General features: G+C 33.0%; 1 long non-coding RNA gene across 1 annotated transcript in view; it reads right to left on the bottom strand.

Moving 5' to 3' along the window:
* Positions 1–7,298: 7,298 nt before the first annotated feature.
* Positions 7,299–24,403, bottom strand: part of LOC135212429 (uncharacterized) — a 282,113-nt gene continuing 265,008 nt past the window's right edge. Inside the window, exon 3 of the long non-coding RNA XR_010313898.1 lies at positions 7,299–7,361. This is a non-coding gene — a long non-coding RNA (uncharacterized LOC135212429). The remainder of the gene's footprint in view (positions 7,362–24,403) is intronic.

Raw genomic sequence — 24,403 nt, forward strand, 5'->3', positions numbered from 1 at the left:
GGGCGAATCTTTTCTACTCATTTTACGTTTTCGACAGAACGATTATATATATATATATATATATATATATATATATATATATATATATATATATATATATATATATATATATATATATATATATATATATATATCTATAAATATATATATATATATATATATATATATATATATATATATATATATATATATATATATATATATATATATATATATTCATCAGTGAACTAAGTTCCCGCCTAGATAAAAGTGCGTTTGTAATTACGATATTCATCGTTACCTGCGAATACGTTCCCGCAAGAATGTTTGAATGCCAAAACATTCAGCTTGTGAATGAAAAATGAAATTGCACACAAGGTCTTGCAAGAATTGCAGCCTATTTCAAAGTGCAGTTATTAATTAATGAAGATACCTTAACTATTTTAAGAAGAAATGTTCACGTATGTCGCTTGTATATTACAAAACTTAGATCATTAGTGGACGCAACGAAATAAAATAAATAAATATAGATAAAAAATGTCGGAAGCGCCTCGACTAAAATGTCACAGTTTTGTGATAAAAAAGAGATTTTCCTTAGCGATCAAAAGTTCTGTTGCCCTTCAACTCAGTTTCAACATGAAAGGGAACCTCTTGACTAGGAGTGAACTGTGTACACTACTCACTACACACTGGGTCAAAGGAAGCAGATGGAAAGAATCGGAAACTTGCAGACTTCCAAGGACTAAAACCTGACAGAACAGCTCTCGAGAATCATCAAAGGGATGTGACTTGATCGATGCTGATAACTTTTCTGACACCTACTTGTCAAGACGTCAAGCCTGGAATGAGATCAAAGGGCAGAAGCATGCATGCCTGTATGAAGGTATTGTGTTGTAGAGATGAACTGATACATCATTTACCAAAAAATGTATTTGATTTATTGCTTCACCTTCTTTTAGCTAATGAGCATATTCAGTATGAGGAGGAGAAGTTAGAATACGAAGGAAATAGACCCTCTCTTAGACACCTTCGGTTGATTAGGTTGGGAGCACGTGATGAATTTATTTCAAGGTATGCTATGTCAATTCTGCGAATAATTCTTTTCTATTCGTCAATAGGCAATTACTAATATCATGAGTTCCAACCCCTAGATATTAATATTACTATTCATTGTTCTGGAAAAAGAAGATCCTCTTTGAGGCAAACTTAGATTGAAAAGAATGACACTCTGTCGTTTAGCCTATACTTCGCCCTCTGAACTCGGCGTGTAAGTTTCTTCGTTTCAGCACTTAATTATGAAGCAGCTGTCCGAAGTTCATTTACTATTCCGCCGCCTGGGTAGTCCCTCCTACCATTCCTTCCATGTACCCCTGGTGCCCTTTACCTCCTTCGATGGTAGCACGGACTACCGAAGCACCGGAATGACATATGAGCTTCGGACAACTGCTTTATAATTCACCTATCGACTGCCATTATTCCCAGCGATACTATTATTATTATAAATATCATTATTATATAATTAAACCTAGACGATCATGAGTTCTCAAAAGCCGAAGGATAGAGCTATTTTCACTTTCTATACAAGAAGCAGTCCAATCACTTACCAGTACGCTGCTTTCTCCGTTACTATAACGTATTAAGCGTTTAATAATATCGGTATTGTTTATACGGGATTCATATAACAGTAAAATATATCCGTCACACTTTATACCTTAAACTGTTGTACAACGTTTATGTTTACCGGGTTAAAAAGCAATAGAAATAATAAAACTTTCATATACAGGATTATGCTTACGCTAAGTAACTTTCCCTCATACTCAAACAACGGGTCCTAATGGATGAAATTTACATTTTTGTAAGTGTCAGTAAAGAAAATAACGCTTATTCAGTGTCTGTCGAACTTCGTAATATCATAATGAATTGTCAAAAAACGGAAAAAAATATAACGAAAAAGCAAAATAAGGCTGCTATCAATCTAGAGCTATGTTGATGATCATTTCTGTTTCAGAGTAAGGAAAACATTCCCAAACACATTTAGGACTTACAATTCAGTGAAAAGTTCGCATTCTTCTAAAGGGGAGATGAGGTCCCATCCTCTTCCAAAAAAAAAAAAATAAAAAAAAAATAGAAAAAGGCTTAACTCTACTGCTATGGAGATTTGGAGGGGACCGTTTCCTTGCTCGTAAATCATTCTGTGTTACTCGGCTATTAATGCAGACCCCCCATTCTGCTGGCTTAAGCCATCATTCCGCCCCGAACAAGCCTGATAGCTGGTCATATTATGGTAACGAAGCTACATGCTTCCCATCTACAGGAAAATTTATGATAATTTCCAGGCTTTTGAAAAAAATCCCTCCCATAATTGCTGTCTCATTAACAGTAATGAATCTGAAGCACTGGCTCTCCCACCTGTGGCCTTGTGGAAGGTTTGGTTAAAAGGGGAGTCGAGGAAAAGAGGGAGAGGTAATAAATAAAGGCAGTAGATGGAAAATCAAATGCAAAATTGGCAGATTTTGAATGCAGGGAAATGAGCTTAATAGCAGTGCACTTTTGTCAATTAGGAAAGCGAGGTGAACACACGCGCGCACGCGCGCACACCCACGAAGACAAAACCTATGAAAATGTATATATAAATATATGTATATACCTATGCATATGTATATATATGTATGTATACATTTATATCAAAGGCAATGGCTTTGGTAGAATTAATAAGTTTCTTACGGGAATCCTCATATCACACTTTTGTTAAGTGGGAAAATAAAGCACACACACACACAAGCGCATGCACAAGCAAATACATATGTATATGTATATACATACATACTATACATTTACTTATACACTGAAGGCAATTGCTTAGGTAGCATTAATCGATTTCATGGATTTCTTACAGGAATCTTCATAATGTCGAAGAGAGAGAGAGAGAGAGAGAGACTCGGATGAAAATAAGATTCCTGCACGGTACTGAAATAATTGCAAGGGTCATTCTGTTCGGAAGGTATCCGTGCTTTTTGGGTCCCTTGCATATTACTAGGCGGGCCATAAATTTTCTTTACTTTGTTGAGTGTAGGTGCCTTGCAGTCAGCCAGTCGATTGTGACCCATTAATTACAAACCTTAAAAAGTGGCGTACTTAATTCATGTATGTTTATAATACATGTGTGTGTGTTTATATTATATATATATATATATATATATATATATATATATATATATACACACACACACACACATATATATATATATATATATATATATATGATCTATATATATATATATATATATATATAGTATATATACACACACCACACATCATATATATATACTATATATATATATATATATATATACACACACACACACACACACACATATATATATATATATATATATATATATAAATATATATATATATATACGATATTATACATATACCATATATATATATATATATATATATATATATATATATATATATATATATATATATATATATTTACTTTCTTTAGGCCCTACGTAAATTACATCTGTTATTACATGTATTGGCACATAACATAATGGAATTGATATTACTAGAAGAAGAATAAAGGGGCAGAATTACCATTGTAAAAGCTTTTCCCATTAAAATGAGTTTTTTTTTTATATAAGCCAACAGTTTAAGGTGAAACACAAAATCCCGCGATATAAGTGGCTGTAAAAGTATTCTCCTCTCGCTTCGTGTAAAGGAAATGCAAATACAACGCAATTCCTGGGGGGGTATAACGAAAAGGGTTCCTTCTATGACCGGATCAAATACATTTTCTCCCTGTAAAGGAAGCGCGCAGTTACTCGTCTCATTGTTTAGCTTTGCATAGCTCTGTAAAGGTAAAATGTTTATACATTCCTCGTTTATGCGAGGATTCAGCGTCGTAAAAAATAGGGGCTTTGTTATCAGAAACGTACATTCAAATTTCACGGTGCAAAAACGAAACAAGTAGGTGTTTGACACATTTTGTATCTTTTCCTCTCATAATGGGAATAATTTTCGCTCCTTCTTTGCTGACATGGAATTAAAACATTTTAAATGTTCTAAAATTTTTTAAGGCTGTTTTTTTAATAAGTTAAAATTAGGTTTCGAGTTCTATACAGGTTATACAATTGTCTCTTTTAATTGCCACTAAAGAAAAATACCTGAGAGCTGCAAGAAATTGCCGTAAGGAGTAAATTAGTCCATTTCGTCTGTTTTCAATTTCTTAAGAAGTGAATAAATGAAGGAGAAATAAAAAAGTGAGAGAACTAGATGGTCGCGGCAATCGTCATTGTAACTTCAGGATCAACGTATTACTGTAAAGTGTTTAATATCCTCATACTGTTTTCCTACCAAATCATTCTTTCATGAAGTGTGTAAGCGTTCAGATGGTATGTGGAGTCGCTTGCAATGTGAATATATATATATATATATATATATATATATATATATATATATATATATATATATATATATATATATATATATATATATATATAAAGTTTTGCCACGAAGGAAAAAATGAAAAAGCGAGATAGCCAAGTACTTTCGGTCCTGTTCGGACCCTTTACTGAGGCAAACTGATTTTACAGAGAACAAACATAAGTCCAAAAGAAAGCTAATATACAAACTGGCAACTACGAAGATTAGCCAAGCAATCAAGGGGCGATTTTCACTCTACAGCAAGGGAGGAGCTGCCTGAGGGAACCCACACCTAGAAGGACACGTAGTAAACAAGTGATTTTCCATGAAAACAGTACAATTTGAAAAAACACGGGAGCATATACAATTTAATATCATGAATTTTTACACATATTTTTCCAAAAAAAATTATTATTAGTGAAAAGACGAAAGAAAATATGAATATATATATATCGAGCAAGAGAAAGAGGGAGAGAAAATATCGAACCAGAGAGAGAGAGAGAGAGAGAGAGAGAGAGAGAGAGAGAGAGAGAGAAATAATAACTATATACATGTGGGACTAATTTATTAGTTGTTCATTTATTTTAAGGTCCTTCATAAACATGTTACAAATATATGGGTCCAAATGGTACATTCCCAGACTAAGATTTAGGTTGTTTTTATTAGTGATTTGTATAATTGCCGATTCCAGTAAATTTCTTGAAACATAATCATTAGATCTAGTAATTACCGAGGTATCACCCCAATTAATACAATGAGATTTTTCACTCAGATGGATAAACAGTGATTTGAAGTCTGGGCTGTTCTAACTGAATTCATATGCTGCCTAATCCGACCCCACAAAATTTTTAAATTTTTTACTTGACTGACCAACGTAAAACGATGGGCAATCCTTACAAGGAATTTTGTAAATGATGGTTGTTACTTTGTTTTACGGGACTATTCTTAATTAGCATATCTTTAATGGTATTGTTATAAGAGAACACGACATAACATTAAACGATTAAATATTGATTTTATGGTTTCAAATCCACGAAAATAAGGTAGGTTAAGTACATTTTTAGGCATTTCTTTTTCATTAATAGCAACATTATAAAACTTTTTGTGAGCTTTTTGATAACATAAATCAATTAAATGAGGTGGGTAGCAGAGATCGTTTCCTATCTTTTTTATGTATTCTATTTCTTGGTCCAGATATTGTGGACTCGGGATACGCAAAGCGCGTAGGAACATAGAAGAAAAAATTGAAATTTTAATATTAAGATGGTGGCCAGAATAAAAATGTACATATGTTAAATTATTTGTGGGTTTTCTATAAATACTGAATTTGCATTGGAAAGATTCTCTATGTATTAATACATCTAGGAAAGGGATGAAATTGTTAATTTCAATTTCAACAGTGAATTTTATGGATGGCACTAAATTATTCAATTTAGACAGTAAATCATTTACATCGATACCACCAGGTAAGACTACTAAGATATCATCGACATAACGGTACCATTTTAAGGGGATAAGTGTGATATTCGGGAGGTGTTGTCACTCAAAAAATTCCATATATAAGTTTGAAAGGAGAGGTGATAAAGGGTTACCCATGGCCATACCAAATATTTGTTGGTAATATTCTCCATTAAAAATAAATCTGCAATCACAAATACATAACTTAATTAAGGAAATTATGTGACTAACGGACATAGGCAATTCATGCAGTACAAGTTCATTACTTAAATATTCTAGCACAGAGTCAATAGGGACTTTTGTAAACAAAGAACATACATCAAAACTGACATATCGCTAAGGTTTAGTACAATGTTTTATTTAATTTTTCCACAAGATCAAGAGAATTCCGGATGTGTGAATTAGATACAGTTCCTAGTAGCGGGGATAACAGTTTAGTAAGATATTTAGATAGTTTATAAGCAATTGATCCTACAGTACTAATAATTGGGTGCATAGGTTTGTTTTCCTTATGATTATTGACTAGGCCATATAAATAAGGTAATGAGGGACACTTTAAAGTTAACTTACACAAAAGTTCTTTTTTATCTTTAAGAATTTGTTTGATATTGATATAAAAGTTTTTTTTATTATCTTACTTGGTCCAACGGATTTTTTTGCGAGTTTTTTTGTAAGTTATTTCATCCTCTAGTAAAGTATGCATGCGTGATATGTAGTCAGTTTTGTCAAGAACCACTAAACTATTGGATTTATCAGCCTTTAGTGGTTCTTGAGATATTAAAGGACATTGTAGCTCGATATATGTATATAAATCACGGAAATGTGATATGACTTATATATATATATATATATATATATATATTATATATATATATATATATATGTATATACAGTATACACACACACACAACAACAACACACACACATCTACACCATATATATATATATATATATATATATATATATATATATATATATATATATACTTATATATATATATAGTATATATATATATATATATATATATATATATATATATATATTATATATATATATATATATATTTATATATATATATATATATATATATATATATATATATATATATATATATATATATATATATATATATATATATATATATATATATATATATATAGATATATATATATATATATATATATATTATATATATATATATATATATATTATATATATATATATATAAATATAGAAATATATATATATACATATATACATATATATAATATATATATATATATATATATATCTATCTTTTTTTTCTAATTTTTGCGTTCAAATTGCAATTCCCTAAATACTAGGAGTTTCTAACGCTTCATCTGGCTGAAAATATGAAATAAACATACAGGAATGGAGGGTTTTTTTTAAACACTCACCAATTCTCTGTCTGCCTGTCTCTCTGTCTGCAAAAGGGAGATTTCGTAGATGGACTGGATGGAGCGGATATGTATCTGAAAAAATATAATCAAAGCAAGTGAGTTCGATGAAGAGGAATTGATAAGAACAAATAAAGAACAAATGATAAGATATGCGCCATTGTCATGGTAGCTGAGGTGGAAGGACTCTCTATCAGGAGCATGTAACATTCCAAGACGTGGACATATAGGCCGGACCAGAAAATATACATACAAACACACACCCACACACACACACACACACACACACACACACACACACATATATATATATATAATAATAATATATATATATATATATATATATATATATATATATATATATATATATATAATTAATACGTCGTGAGATAAGGATATGTAAGGTTAAGTGAAGTACAAACTGCATGGTGAAATGACATGTAGCAGTAGATAGGAAGTTAGGGGATGTAAATGATGAAATAAAGAACAAAAAAGTTTAATGGAAGGTAATTGCTCATAAGAGACAGGATCTTGAATAACTGAATAAATGGGTCGTAAAGTGAAATATTCAACAAAAAAATGATGTGTTTTAAGTCAACGCAGTCCTGGGGGGGGGGGGGGGGGGGGGGGGGGGGGGGGGGGGGGGGGGGGGGGGGGGGGGGGGGGGGGGGGGGGGGATAGTTGAACATGGAATGTACGAGACACAAGAGAGACTTATGGTTAGCATAAAGTTAGAAATTTGCCAGAGTGACTGTCCTGGTCATAACCGGGCAAATTCGACGTCGAAGAATTAAAACATTGAGTGGTTGACCAAGATTTGGAAGATATATCCGGAGGTGGGAAAGACCCTCAAGAAAAGGGTAAAAGGAATTGTAATTTGAACGAATCCGAGTAAAGATGATTAGTATACCAGTGAAAGTGTTGTGAAGTAAACAGACACCGTTCTTGTATACATGAACCTGGAAAAAGCGCACAATGGAATCAACAGAGGCAATATGGAGGTTATTGGGGATACGTGATACAAAAGCTAAAGTTGACAGGAACCATTTAGATCCTTTTTATAATTGAATTATAGCATGCATCAGAATATAGATATATATATATATATATATATATATATATATATATATATATATATATATATATATATATATATATATTTATATATATATATGTGTGTGTGTGTGTGTGTGTGCGTGTGTGTGTGTGTGTGTGTGTGTATCATAACACCTGAATGTATATACATATGTTTACAAATAATGCACACATTCGTTGAATGCCTAGTTTTTTTTCATTATTATTCACTGCCCTCTTGTTTTTTTATATCTCACATTGTTCGTGGCTATTAATCATGAACCACAGCTCTTGTTAAGACCAGGTTTAAAACTTCAGGTGTGTAATTCTTTCTAATCAAAACAGATGACAGTAGATTAAGTAACAGGAATATATAGATTAAATCAAAGCGAACGCTTTTCCACTGAAAAACCTTTTTCCGGTCCAATGTATATGCACAAAAATGTCAATTTTTTTTTGGTAGTACGAGTTCCTGGAAACATTATTTATACACAGGGTACAGAGGATATGCGTATCGTTGTCTAGCTCTACTTTATCACTGGCAGAGTGCGTTGAATATCATGCTATATTATCAAAGAAAAGTATTACCGTAAATATTGCAGATTCTGTTAGAAAGAGAATAAAAGGCTTTTTGTCACCACTTTTAGATCAGCTGCCCAAGGTAATAAAAGCTTCTTTTACCTTATATTTTGGAAACGGTTTATTTATGTTTTATGCCAGACCTTTCACAAAGAGCTAAATAAAAAATCATGGCCAATTCCCTTTCATGACGTTTGCTTTCGTGAAGTCATTTTGCATTTGTCAGCAAATACATTTTAACACATTAACTTATTAAGTAAGATTAATGAAGAGGTAGATAAGTCTTGTCCACAAAGACAGGATAGGATATATTAGGAACACACACACACACACACTGTCGTCCCTCCTGTCAGAAAAAGGAGTGAAAAAAAAAACACCCTTTTTGGGTTGCACCCTTCCATATCACTGATCATTTTACACAAAAGTAAAAAAAAAAAAAAAAAAACAAAAAAAACAATAAAGGAGTAAAATAATAATAATAAACAAAAGAACGGATTTCATTCCCGAGCCTTTGCTTTCCTATCAGTTTGTTTACGATAACTATCATAATAAGAAACACCCTCTCTTTCCCTCTCGCATTAATTTATCCAAAATGTTTACCTCTCAAAATGAACGCGAACGGAAATGTGTGGAGATAGGAATAACGAACAGAAAAGGGGGAAGTACCACAAAAAAAAAAAAAAAAAAAAAAAACTCCAAAATGTAGGAAAAGCCAGTGGGAGATGGAGACTAGTGAATAATAAATAAACATGGTGACAAGATGACAAACGATCAGACGAGGCAGCGGGGAGAGGGAAAATACATCACCATCTCACAGGGCTCTTTTGAAACAGAAAATAAACTCGGAATTATTAAAGGGCGTCGTGCTCATGACGAATGCATGCTCCGAAGACTGCGGGAATTAAAGGGAGAGTGGGCTTTCGTTGGGAAATGGAAATTTTGTTAATAAACTGCGCCTAAATGCACCTAGAAATGGAAGATGGGCGGTAAATAATGCACCTAAAAATGGAAGATAGACAGTAAATAATGCACCTAAAAATAGAAGATAAGCAGTAAATGATGCATCTAAAAATGTAAGATAGACAGTATATAATGCACCTAAAAATGGAAGATAGACAGTAGATAATGCACCTAAAAATGGAAGATAGATAGGAAATAATGCACCTAAAAATGGAAGATAGACAGTAAATAATGCACCTAAAAATGGAAGATGGACGGTAGATAATGCACCTAAGAATGCATGATAGACAGTAAATTATGCATCTAAAAATGGAAGATATACAGTAATTAAAGCACTTAAAAATGAAAAATAGACAGTAAATAAGGCACCTATTCTTGCTTGAAGAAGTAGGTGAAATCAATTGTAAATCGTTTTTGATAAATAAGTTTTATACTTTGAATGAACATTCAACTTTAGACGGGATGGAGCAAACTCTATTCTTTGAACAAGAGTATTTGCGACATTGTTTAGAATTGGACATAAATTATTTTCTTTTTTGTCAAGAACAACAGTAACACCGGAAAAATCGTGTGATCTAAGGAATTGCTCTCATCTGGCTTCAAATATCTACTTTGTCCGAAAGTGTTGAGACAGGGTAGCACAATAAAATGCATGGCAGAATGAAAGAGTGGTCACCAGGCTCGAGGTAAAAAAGAAAGGCCTCACCCAGGAAATAAAGATATGCTAAACCTCATTTTCTACTTGGTCGGACAGAATCATTTTTACTTCAGAGGATGAAGTTTCAGAATTAATATTCCAATGTGTCGATCAGAATTAAGTTTCCTTGTCATAAATTCTCCAATCCTTCCTTTCATATTAATGTCGCACCCTGATTAAGTATAATTTCATTATGCGCTCTCCCAGTCATTTAGAGTTTACCTCTGAATCCAGTTATAATTTCCATGCTGGAGGAATATAATATCTTCGATATATGAACCTGTGATCACGTGACAGTCCTATTCTAAGCTGATTGATTAACAAACATTACGCGTTCCTTTCATTCCACTGTAAGTTGTAATTAGTTTCTGTGTTTCCTAAATGTTATATATTCTCGCCCAGTAGTCTTAATCTTTTGTCTATTACTAATTCTAAAAACTTCTTGTTTCATATTACTTTGACTACAGTCTGTCGTAGTCAGTTTTTTTTTTTTTTTTTTTTAACTCTGGATAGCTAACAGAATGTATTTTTCTAAATCCAATAGCGCATATATGTATTCATAAAGACGAAATCTGTGCATACACGCACTCCTCTGTGAATATATGAATTCCACGTTGAAAATAACAAAGGAATTCATTCACTCATTAAAGGAATTCCAATTTTCAAAATACAAATGAAAACATGCAGATAATGGTGACCGACAAAGAAATAACCGACAAGATTTTAACCCAAGATAAAAACATGGCATACAAGAAACTTGAAAATGAAAGGAAGAGCGAACCGAATTCTTCCGAGCAAAATATATATTATTCGACGGAAACTCCCAAGAGTTAATTTGTAAAATGACTCTTTGGATTGCAGGTAATTCCACGGAATAGCGGATATACAACGTGTTTGAAGGGAGGGCTAGGGGATTTAACGCATACATACAAACAAGATTTTCACGATTTGGTTAGAGAGGATATATATATATATATATATATATATATATATATATATAATATATATATATATATATATATATATATATATATATATATATAAACCATGGGCATTCTTTTATGTAAAGAATTTTTGTTAATATCTGTTTAAGCTAATTCTGATATTCTCATAGGCAGCGCCTGTCCAGATATTATCATGAAAATACGGTGGTGATCTCATTTCAATTAAGAGGAGAATGTTGCTTAAAAAAAACCAGTCTAATGTAAATATTGCTTGATGCAATTTTGTTAGCTACCGAGCCGGGTATTATCAGTGAAGTTTCTAATTTTCCTTAACTGTTCTTAGAGAAATATGTATGTCATGTAACAGTACACTTTATATACCTAAGAAATTCTTTTCTTTAGTTCTTTTGCAACTATAAAGTATTCGGTATAATTTTCTCATTGTGTTCATGTTCATAATGTCGCCTTCTCAGAATACAGATTAAGTTGAATATACTTCTGATTGGTAAAAGCAAGTTTTGTCGGTGTTCATTAACTGACTATTTAAAATTGTTTGATTCTTTTCGTTGCATTTTGCTGTAATAGAAAATTGAATGAAATTTAATTTGATTAATTATGTATGCATACAATAAATTTCATTATAGAAAATCATTAATCAGCATCAATTATATATGATTAATATGACAACGAAAGATAAAGAACGGCCAAATGAATTAAATCATTAATTACGGCAACTGATAATCAGCTAATTAATGCAAAGACATTTGTTTATTCCTCTCTAGAATAAGCTGATTTGATTTGCTCATCTGCTGATTTCGATGATGTGATGAATACCAATGAGTATCGCTATACCCTTTTCAGCGCTTAAATCAATTTCATTCATCGCTAATCATTCATTCTTTTCATCAGCTGAGCTTTTGAAGTTTATTATTTGAAACGCTCTTGCATTTCCGGATGCATCGCGTTTTGTTTCATTAATGTTTCGAGTCATAAAGCAAATACGAATGATTAGTTTTCTATTTTCCATTTTTATGCCATTGGAGTAATTTACTTACATTATAATCTGTTTGCTAATATATATATATATATATATATATATATATATAATATATATATATATATATATATATATACGAGCTACAATGTCCTTTAATATCTAATTCGCTCTACCTCGGAATTAATATATTTCATATATGCTTAACCGAAGGGGAATTTTTTTTTCTCGATAAATAGATTTGCCTGACCAGGGCGCGAACCTATGGATCCTTTCAAACCCAGGAACGCGGTGTTGTAGTAGGAAAAGCTTCACTGACGTTCCTGGTTTGAAAGGATACCATAGGTTCGCGCCCTGGTCCAGGCAAATCTATTATCGAGAAAAAATTCCCCTTCGGTTAAGCATATATGAAAATATATTAATTCCGAGGTAGAGCGAATTAGATATTAAAGGACATTGTAGCTCGATATGTATATAGAATCACGGAAATGTGATATGACTTATATATATATATATATATATATATATATATATATATATATATATATATATATATATATATATATATATATATATATATATATATATTATATATATATATATATATATATATATATATATATATATAATTTCACCCCCTCTTACGACACCCTGTATTGGGACTGCTCCATTTCAACAAGGTTCATCTCCTGAAAAATATTAACTAATAAAAATAGTAATAATAATAATAATAATAATAATAATAATAATAATTAATAATAATAATAGAGCAAAAAAAAAAATAATAATAATAATAATGAGGCTGGATGCAACCCGGAATTTCGCGCTATATAAAATAAAACACCAAATCGAATAGGATGACTGTGATTAACAAGAAAAATAATAATACAACCAAGTCAGAACTCATCTGCTCGCATCTGGCAGCAACAAATTTGTATGATAATAAAATGTCTATTTGTTGACATAACACAGAAAGATTCTTAATTTTTACCTTTAAAACGGAGGTAAACGGAGGATTTTCTCCCCCCAGCATTCCAGCAACGTTAATTACCTATCTTCTTAATGAAATCCCACGCTCATTAATCACGCGGTCTCATCACTTGATTGATTTATGTCTAGGAAGAGCCTCGTCAATCAGTATTCAGCGCGGGAATACTGCGCTCTCTCAGCTGTGGAGAATAATAATTATGAGGATTATGAACTTAAACGAATTTTTTTTTGTCCATGTAGGGAGGAATTTAAGCTGTCCTCTGTGATTTTGGTATAGAATAATGGTAATCATGTACTATGTAGCTCATTGTTTTAATTCGAACTGTTCTAATAATCTTTATAGAACAAGAGCTCCACGGGACATTATCACTTTTCCCAAAATCACAAATTAATAGAAGGTATCAAACGCTGATAAGGATAGATCTGTCATTCGGTCGCTCTAAAGTCGTCTTATTTAGGACAGTCAATCGTATCATTTTACGAGGATTCCTTAGGTCGTATTTAAATTAAATATTCCTAAGGGATACCAGGTTAAAAAGACCACAAAAATCCTACCTTGTAGTCTCCTCTCTCTCTCTCTCTCTCTCTCTCTCTCTCTGAGTAATTAAATTTAGTGTATAATATACACATATATATAATATCTATATATATGTACATATATATATATATATATATATATATATATATATAAATATATATATAGATATATATATATATATATAAATATATATATAGATATATATATATATATATATATATATATATATATATATATATATATGGGTGTGTGTGTGTGTGTGTGTGTGTGTAGTATGTATATATATATATATACACTCAAGTTTTTCCTTTGCGTGGAAATAAATTAGTACTGGATGGAGACAGGAACATATGAAGATTAAACTCACTCATCCCCAGAGGCAGAAGATTAACTAGGACATATTCACTAGGTCATGAACTCTTCATCACGACGTCACACGAAACATTAAGCCTGCACGATTCTTTTAGGATAATTGCTTCTTTTAACATTTACAGTGTTATTAAAATGGCATTTGGTACTCTATATTTTTCCAGAGATTTTTTATTTATATATAAGACGTAACTGACACTTTTTGGAAGATTAAAGGGAATGGTTTCATCCATTTCTGTCAGGGTACGTGACTACGTCCATCATGGAATAAATGTCATGTTGGATGGGGAAGGATATGATTGAAAAAATTGTCATATATGATCTGATATTGTGTTGTTTAAATGATAAGATATTTAAACATGAGAAGTATTAATAATACGGATGCACATATATAATATATATATATATATATATATATATATATATATATATATATATATATATATATATATATATATGTATATATATATTATATATATATATATATATATATATATATATATTCGAAAAGCAGTTACACAAAGAGAAATTTAACATAAAGGTAAAGCAAAAATATATGTTATAAAAATTATTTTAATTTACAAAATAAACTGAAAAAACTAGACAATTGACAATAAGAATATGACTGGCGAATAGGATGATCCTGGTCGAGTTGCAAAACCTTTGTAAACTTAGCGTGGACGTTCTCTCTCTATCCGTCAGAGAACCTGCATTCGGTCCGCACTATTGCCTTATTTTCCGAAACATCAGAAGGATTCTGTAACCCTATTACACGTAACATTATAAAAACTTTGAATGCAAGGGCTACAAACATGAATGTGCAATATGTGCTTAGTCTTGAAAAAAATCTTGTACGTTAAGTGAACTATACGGAAATATAAAACTTCATATCAATAAATTTATCTCAAATTACTCCTTACAGTGTCCTTAACGTTCAAAAATGTAAAATTTTAAATTTAAGTGATGACTGCATGAATGACAAAAGTTAACGTTAATATAAGAACCTTCCGACTTTATTATATATATATATGGGTTTGGTTGCTTGACGCTCGTTACACTAATAACGTAACTATTGTTAAAAGTTTGCAAAGCAAATGCACCGTACATATTGCAAACCTTACCTCAACAAATAGCCAGTCATTTAGGTCCATACTAAAGCAGTGACGAAGGTAGTGGTGATGATGGAAGCCTTCTGTAGAGCTCTTGAGTAGTAGGTGTTCAAGTCGATGACATTCATCCGTGAGAAATTACGTCCAGAGCCACGGTCCTCAAATTAATTTGTGGCAGCCATTGCTTCTTGGCTGTAATAATTTTTCAAATCCGGAAGACTGGTCTGGTCCTGTAGCTTACGCTGAGGCCTTACTTCTCCGTACTGCCTTCTTCAGGTCGCTCGCTGCCGACAACGGTTTTTCTAAGCCTGGTGTTAGGTGGCGAACAACCTGGCAAACTTAAATATATGGTTCAGGAATGGCTCGTTACTTTTAATTGTCTTATGAGGTATTTAGGGATGCAAATAAAATGCATTTGCTTTTAATATAAAAAAATAGCTATTCCTGAGCAAATATTAACATAAAAACCACAACCAAACTCTATGCATATAATATGTAAAAAACAAAATGCGCACAAGTGTGCATTTTTCTACACTCCCACGAGGGGATTCAATTTTCTAAGAAAAATTGAATGGAAATATAGATAAATGATTACGCTAAATCATCCTCAAATAGTTTCTTTACCCTCTCTTTCCCAATTATTGCAGTTTGCCTCTTAGGTCCTCCTGAACTACATCTTCCTTACTCTGCTTACCATCACATGTTGATTGTACCTTATCGCTAAATTTAGCCTCAAATTCCCTTTTGTAAAGTAATGGAATCAAAGAGGAAACGTGCCTTTTAGTTTCTTCCCTACTTTTTCCTTTGAGTACAGTTGCATCAGTTACTTCACCCAAAGAGTTCACTTTTATCTCTTTAACAATACCCATTGGAAAATTAGTAGGTTTGAGAAGGGGTTCTTTAATGAGAACAATGTCTCCAACTTCCAATAGCTTATGATTAACAGGTTGGTATCTACCTCGTTTATCAGTTGCTTGGTTCACAAGCTGCACAACAAACTCGTTATTATATATCTCTATTATACTTTCCCTAGCCTTTCGTAACTTTCTGTGACTGTCCTTCACATGGCAAATGGGGAGATATATCAGGAACCCAAGTATCATCTGCCCAATAGGAAAAGGATGTAAAATGGTGGGGGGAATAATATTTAAGGAATTTAATTCGTGTCCTTTAACTAAAATTTCTGGAGTTATAGGAGAGGGTACAGGTTCAGTCCCATCATTGCTTCGCAAATATTCTTTAAAGGCAATTGGACGGCGATTTACTAAATGTACAATATTTTGGACAGCAAAGTCAAAATCTAAATATTCTAGGACCATGTTCCGAACAGAACCTTCAATAAGCCTCTTAACCATCTTCACACACGATTCCACTAAAGAACCAAGTTCACTGTGACCTTTATAGTATTGCTGGAAACTCAAAGGTTTTATATTGTTTTCCCTGAAATAAGATAATGTGTCCTTATCATTCAGAAAGTTTTCAACAGTTCTAGCACCCGAAGTTAGCTGTGAACCTTGGTCACTTAAACAGAGTTCAGGTACCCCAAACTCGAAACAATGGAGCTGCAGTGGCTCTCAAAAAGGAAATCTCTGAAAGGTCTACACATACCTTAAGATTTATGGCCCTCGACCATAAGCAAGTGATACATAATATCCAAACTTTTGATTTCTTACCCATCCAATATACCCAGTAAGGTCCGAAATAATCTATGAAAATGTACCTGTAAGGTATGGTTGGAGGAGAAACCCTAAATTCCCTATAATTTTATAGTTCTGCTGTTAAATCTACGGCAGTGAACACAAGCTTTCAAGACTTTCTTTACAGTAGAAAAAACTACAAGGAATCCAAAACTGTTTCCTAGCTCAGATAATGTAGCATATATTCCAGAATGAGCTAACTTAACATGAAATTTGTTTAGGATTTCTTCGGTCAATTTACTGTTTTTAGCCAAAAGAATGGGGAATTCATATTTACGGTCTCTCCACTTACAAAATTTACTTTTAACTCTTAGTAAACCAGATTTCTTATCAATGAATAAATTCAGTTGACTCAATATGTTGGAAATATCTCTAATTTGAGGGTTTCTTTCTCTGAAATATCTAAAAACTTTAGGAAAATTTTGCTGTTGATCAAGCAAAATGATCAACTGCCATGCTTTCAAAGAAATTTCTTCATTACTGAAAACTTCAAAATGGTCATAGTTGCCAGATTTGTTCTTCAATTTCAATTTGACATTGTTATGAATGTCAGTACATATTTGTAGACAGAAATCAAATGAAGCCAACTGGAACTTGGAATTGTTGAATTTAAAATATCTCCCATCTCTGGCTCTGTCACACTCCTTATCTCACACTGGCCCTCTGAAACTTCAAGCACGTTGGTTAAAGGATTTGGGATTGTTACATCCAAATGGTCATCTTCCAAGATATCCTGAATGGTATCAGGTCCTGTGAAAAAATTTGTTTTTTATTTCATCAACTCTTATAAGGGACAAGGACCTGTTAGTACAATCTTGCAGGATTTATCATACCTGTACAAAATTTGAAAGTCACAGGGACAGTTTCACAAATTCTCGATTCTGTGCAACCTGTTCATAATAAAAAATACTTAGTTTCCTTAATTTATCAAACCTATTTGTTCGAGAATTTAGCCAACTCAGTGCAACTGCACTATCTGAGAATACTACCAGCTTTGTTATGTTAATGGGAGACACACTCTCTGAACCACAGAGTTCTTTATAAATATTAACAACAGTTTCCGTACCAAGCACAAGAGATTGAAATTCAAGAGAAGGGATAGACTTTAGTTCTAACTGGCGCCCCAATTATTCTATTTTTTTGATAGAAGGAAACTTACCTCCTTTGTTCTCAAGTTCTTGATAAAGAGTACAAACTCCATATATATGCGTGCTAGGAATCACAAAAAGCAATCAGTTGGAAAGGATCATTTCCACGACCAACAATCTCTTCACTGGAATTTCAGAACACCATTCACTTGCTTGCAAATATTAGTCCACTCTCGTAATTCATCATCCGATAGAGTATCTTCCATCCAACTTCTTTTTCTGCACTGTAGCGAAAATGCATAAATAATCTAGCCCTGTTTAATAAGGGACATAAAATGAGAACACATCAAAATGGCTGCAATTGAACTTAAAATCTGTCTTTTGGTTGTTGCATTCTTATCAAGTACCAACTTACTTGTCGACAGAGTATCACTACTTCTGTCCCAGATCAACCCAAGCAATTTTACCTTTGTAGGAGTCTTTTCCTTACCTTCATCTATATGTTGCTGCAGAGAGTCATCATTAGTTATGAATTGCTGTAGTTCAAATTGATAGGGAGAAAATATACTTTTAAGTTTCTTATAGGCCCATTTCAACTTTTCAGCATCATTGGTTGTGAAAGCCAAGTTATCCATGTAAGCTAAGTTATATAACTCTTTCTTCAATTCCTTCACATCAATATTGTCACCTTGGACCTCTAACATCAAATTTTATAAAGTGCTAACATTAATAAAGCTGGACTACATGGCAAACAAAATGGTAGTCTACAATGTTTATAAAACAATTAAGGGAATAGTCCTGTTTTAGAGTACATGTTTCTATACCAAAAAAGGGAAAAAAGTAAACCTACTTTGATCTGAAGGCACCAACTTAATCATCAGAATGCCTTTTTAATATCAAACATATCAACTTTTCATTAAACCTTAACTGTAAAATAGAAGTTGAAATCTTCTTATTCAAACAAGGACCAGCAAAAATTGCTTGATTATGTGATAATGTTATAGGTTTACCTGGGTCAGATTCACACAAATTGGACAAAAATACATTACGACATTTTGTCGACTCATGGGTCCATTCTGAACCACTGGCATGTGAGGTAGAAAGCTATGTTGGGGGTTATCCTCCAAGAATTGCTCGAGGTTAGACACTCTCTATAATGCTTAGCTGTTCCTGTTCTTTAACAACCTCATCAATCATATGTAAAGCATTATCCTTTTTATTAAATTTCTTAAAATTTGACTTTAATATTGCTTTTGACAAACTTTGATTCTTTCCAAGCAAATGAGCTACTTTTCCATTCCATAACAGGGGCATAACTAACCTTCCTTCACTATCTCTAAAGGTATTTTCTAAAGCAAATTCTACTACTTTCCTGTTCTCCTCCATAAAGTCTTGCGTACACTTTAGAATCACTGTTTAAAACAGTTTCTGCCTTTGAGGAAAGAATTTCTTCTGCTGCTTTCTCAAGTTCAGTTTCAACAATCTGACCCTTATCATTAAAACAGAAATATTAACATAAGCAGGAAACTTAAATTTCTCTACAGAATCTAAGAACAATCCATCTGTATCGAAAATGCCGTCAACTTCAAGGGAACAATCACCATTCTTACAAACTTCAGAAGAATGCTTTATTCTGTCTGGTAATAGAGCAAGATTCTGCTTATACCTCTCAATGTCACCTACTAGCATCACTCCTAAGGGTGAATCCAAGTAGACCGAGGGAAACACCTCAGAACTACCTCCAAACAGCACATCCTTCTGGGGTACTAAATGAGAGTTATTTCCCAAAAGCAATTTTATATCTTCAATTTTGTCCCTACATAGATGCAAAGTTTTGTCAGCTAATACATAGCCCTTATCTTTAAAGGTTTGAGCTACCTCAGATACACCTGGCAATACTAATTTCAAATTAATGGACTTTATGGCAATAGCAGTAAAACAATTTTCACTCAATTTGACCTTGTATACCACAGTAGCTAACGGCTTTGAAGAATTAATACCATTCACTACCAAAGAATAATTCGGATCAACCACTTCAAACTGCATACTCTTAGCCCAATCTTCCTCTACAAAAGTTACTTGACTCCCCGAATCCTTTATACCTCTATCCCCAGAGTCATTCAACGAAAAAGAAGGCATAGCAGTCACCGGGTTACAAGAGATTCTCAAAACTCCCAAATCAGACAAAGTTAGATTAGAAACAACAGAATTAAGAGTTAGATTTCTCTTTACTATTCACCTTTACCTTTTGGTTACTTACTTCGTGGTTATCAGAATCACTTTTAGGGTTATTAGCATTACTTTTTGGGTCGTTACGAAATTTACAAAGATAGCTGAAATGCCATTTGTTACAATATCTACATTTACTGTTAAACTTAAACCTGCAATCTGAAGTTTTATGAGAATCATAAGTACAATTTGCAACAATTCAACTGTTTTAGTTTTTCAATTTTACTCGTGGTAGTTACATATACCGAACACTTATAAATTGGGTGATCAACGTCTCCTTTATCATCTGCCAAACATAAAGAACATTCCTTAACTTTGGATTTCTCAACGCTACCATCAACAGCAGAAGCTAAACAACTTGACTTCGACACATCCTTTGAAACAACCTTTATCTGAACATTATTTCCATGTCTAACATTGAATTTCTTAGATATGTCTTTATATCTCTCTAAAGCAGTAAAGATATGTTCATCTATTTGCTGCAACGAAGGGTTTATTGAGCCAGTAATATGGCATTAACTGATTCTTGAAACAGTCATTAAATCCATTCCATATGAAAAACTGTTTAAAAACTATGTCTCTATCTATGTTTAAAGCCTCAAATTGATTACAAATAATTCTCATATTACTGATAAAGTCATATGGATCACTCTGATAAGTCAACTTTAACTCCGATAACTGCTTAATAACACTGTATTGTTGAGACAAAGTATCTGCAAACGCTTTCTGTAATAATTTCTTAGCTTCTTCATACGAACGATTACTACAATCTAGAGAACTTACTAGTTTAAGCGAGTCACCTGAAAGCTGTCTCGTAAGAAGAGTAAATTTAACGTGAGTACTAAGATCATACTTATCTACAGTCGCTTCAAACTCTCGCAAAAACTTCGAAATATCCTCACCTTCCCTATTAGCAAATGTCGGTAAAGGTAGTTCAGGCAATTTAAGCTGTGAAATTTCAGGACGCGAACGATCCGAAGGAGACACCGTGGTCTTAAGGAGAGAAAGACACTTATTCAAACGATCGTCATAAACAAACCAAGTATCCATTTCCTCACTCACCAATTTATCGCTGTCCACGAATTCACCTGCGCTATCCCAAATTTCATTTAAAACCTCTTTATTCACTTTGTCAAGTTTTTCTTTAAGGTCCAACAATACGTTCATATGCTCCTTAGCATCGCTTACAGACATCGAAGAAATAACATTTTCTATCAAATTACACTTCTTGGTAACTTGCTGCCTTAGGGCTGCACGAGAACTACGCGAAATACTCTTTGGCGGCATCTTGCGAAAATTTAAATGAACTCAAATTTAAAACTTAAATATGATATAGGGAAATATTAAAGAGTGCCGTGACTCTGGAACGCAACCTGCTCAAGGAATGTCAACAAAAAAAATACTCAAGGCAATGGACCTCGCAACCAATCCCATCCTCGTCACCAATTTTCGGAAAAGCAGCAAAAAGCAGTTACACAAAGAGCAAACTTTAACAATAAAGGTAAAGCAAAAATATATGTTATAAAAAATTATTTAATTTACAAAATAAACTGAAAAAACTAGACAATTGACAATAAGAATATGACTGGCGAATAGGATGATCCTGGTCGAGTTGCAAAACCTTTGTAAACTTAGCGTGGACGTTCTCTCTCTATCCGTCAGAGAACCTGCATTCGGTCCGCACTATTGCCCCTTATTTTCCGAAACATCAGAAGGATCTGTAACCCATTACACGTAACATTATAAAACTTGAAATGCAAGGGGCTACAAACATGAATGTGCATATATGTGCTTAGTCTTGAAAAAAAAATCTTGTACGTTAAGTGAACTATACGGAAATATAAAACTTCATATCAATAAATTTATCTAAATTACTCCTTACAGTGTCCTTAACGTTCAAAAATGTAATTAAATTTAAGTGATGACTGCATGAATGACAAAATTTAACGTAATATAAGACCCTTCCGACTTTATTATATATATATATGGGTTTGGTTGCTAGACACTCGTTACACTAATAACGTAACTATTGTTAAAAGTTTGCAAAGCAAATGCACCGTACATATTGCAAACCTTACCTCAACAAATAGCCAGTCATTTAGGTCCATACTAAAGCAGTGACGAAGGTAGTGGTGATGATGGAAGCCTTCTGTAGAGCTCTTGAGTAGTAGGTGTTCAAGTCGATGACATTCATCCGTGAGAAATTACGTCCAGAGCCACGGTCCTCAAATTAATTTGTGGCAGCCATTGCTTCTTGGCTGTAATAAATTTTTCAAATCCCGGAGAACACTGGTCTGGTCCTGTAGCTTACGCTGAGCTCTCCGTACTGCCTTCTTCAGGTCGCTCGCTGCCGACAACGGTTTCTAAGCCTGGTGTTAGGTGGCGAACAACCTGGCAAACTTAAATATATGGTTCAGGAATGGCTCGTTACTTTTAATTGTCCTAAGAGGTATTTAGGGATGCAAATAAAATGCATTTGCTTTTAATATAAAAAAAATAGCTATTCCTGAGCAAATATTAACATAAAAACCACAACCAAACTCTATACATATAATATGTAAAAAACAAAATGCGCACAAGTGTGCATTTTCTACAACTATATATATATATATATATATATATATATCATATATACAATATATATAGATATATATATATATATATATATATATATATATATATATATATATATATATATATGTATGTATACCACACACACATATATGTTAATATATATAATATATATATATAAGATATATATATAATATATATCTATATATAGATAGAGAGAGAGAGAGAGAGAGAGAGAGAGAGAGAGAGAGAGAGAGAGAGAGAGAGAGAGCAAAGACTATATTCCCTGTGCCATCTGTTGGGAAGGGCTGCTGAGTTGACAAAGACTCAGCCGGTGACGGCATATGAGAAACTCTTATTTAAAGGTAATATGGCTGTCAGAGGAAAGGCAAAAAGAGCCTCAAAGCGATCCTGGGAAAGAATAATATCCTCTAGTCTCTGGGTTTTGTGTTCAACCATTAACTTTTGTTATATACAATTCTGCCATGAAGTATACTAGTGTCGATGGTGGTTTGTTATATAGTACGACAGCATAAACTTTGCCTTTTGTGTTTAGATATATTGTGACAGACTCTATTACTCGTTTGAAAAAAGAACAAAGTAGCTTGCTGTACAGATCCCTCTTAATGAAGGAAAAACAATTAATCTACACGATCAAATGATTTATACTGTTAATATATTAAAGTTAATAAGGAAAGAATGTAAAAGTTACATGTTTTACTTCGATTTTCGCCTTAATAGATCAGAAATACACAAGTACAAACACACACCCACACATACACACTCACAGAATTGAGTGAATGTGTGTATGGATTTACGTGCCTGTCTGTGTGTGTGAGACAGCAATCTAGCATGTGGCTCTGTCTTAACGCCCTCGTGTGTGGAGTGTGTAAGTATGAACGTTCTAGTAGCTTGAAGGACAAGGGGGTTAAGAGAAGGTCAAAGTAGTTGGCTCCGTCGTTCAAACGATCATGTGTTTTTAAGGTGCGGAGTTAATTGCCCCATCAAATTAATAACAGGGAAGGTAAGGACATTGTTCTGCCTTCACTGATGTTTGCGGAGCAAATTAACTTTTTGATGCACGTCAGGTATATTTAGTCTTGGCTTTTTCCTTTGCTGTAGCAATGAAGAATTGGGTTGAGCTACAGTGTAATTTTTACCGCTTCGGAAGTAGACTTGATTATCATGTGATTGTATTTTAGAACTATGATGCTATTTTTTAAGAATGATATTCGGCTCCATTGCAGTGAAGACGAGCTTACCTGAACTTTCGAGTAA

The sequence above is a fragment of the Macrobrachium nipponense genome, chromosome 41 (assembly GCF_015104395.2).
Source record: "Macrobrachium nipponense isolate FS-2020 chromosome 41, ASM1510439v2, whole genome shotgun sequence".
Taxonomy (NCBI): Eukaryota; Metazoa; Arthropoda; class Malacostraca; order Decapoda; family Palaemonidae; genus Macrobrachium; species Macrobrachium nipponense.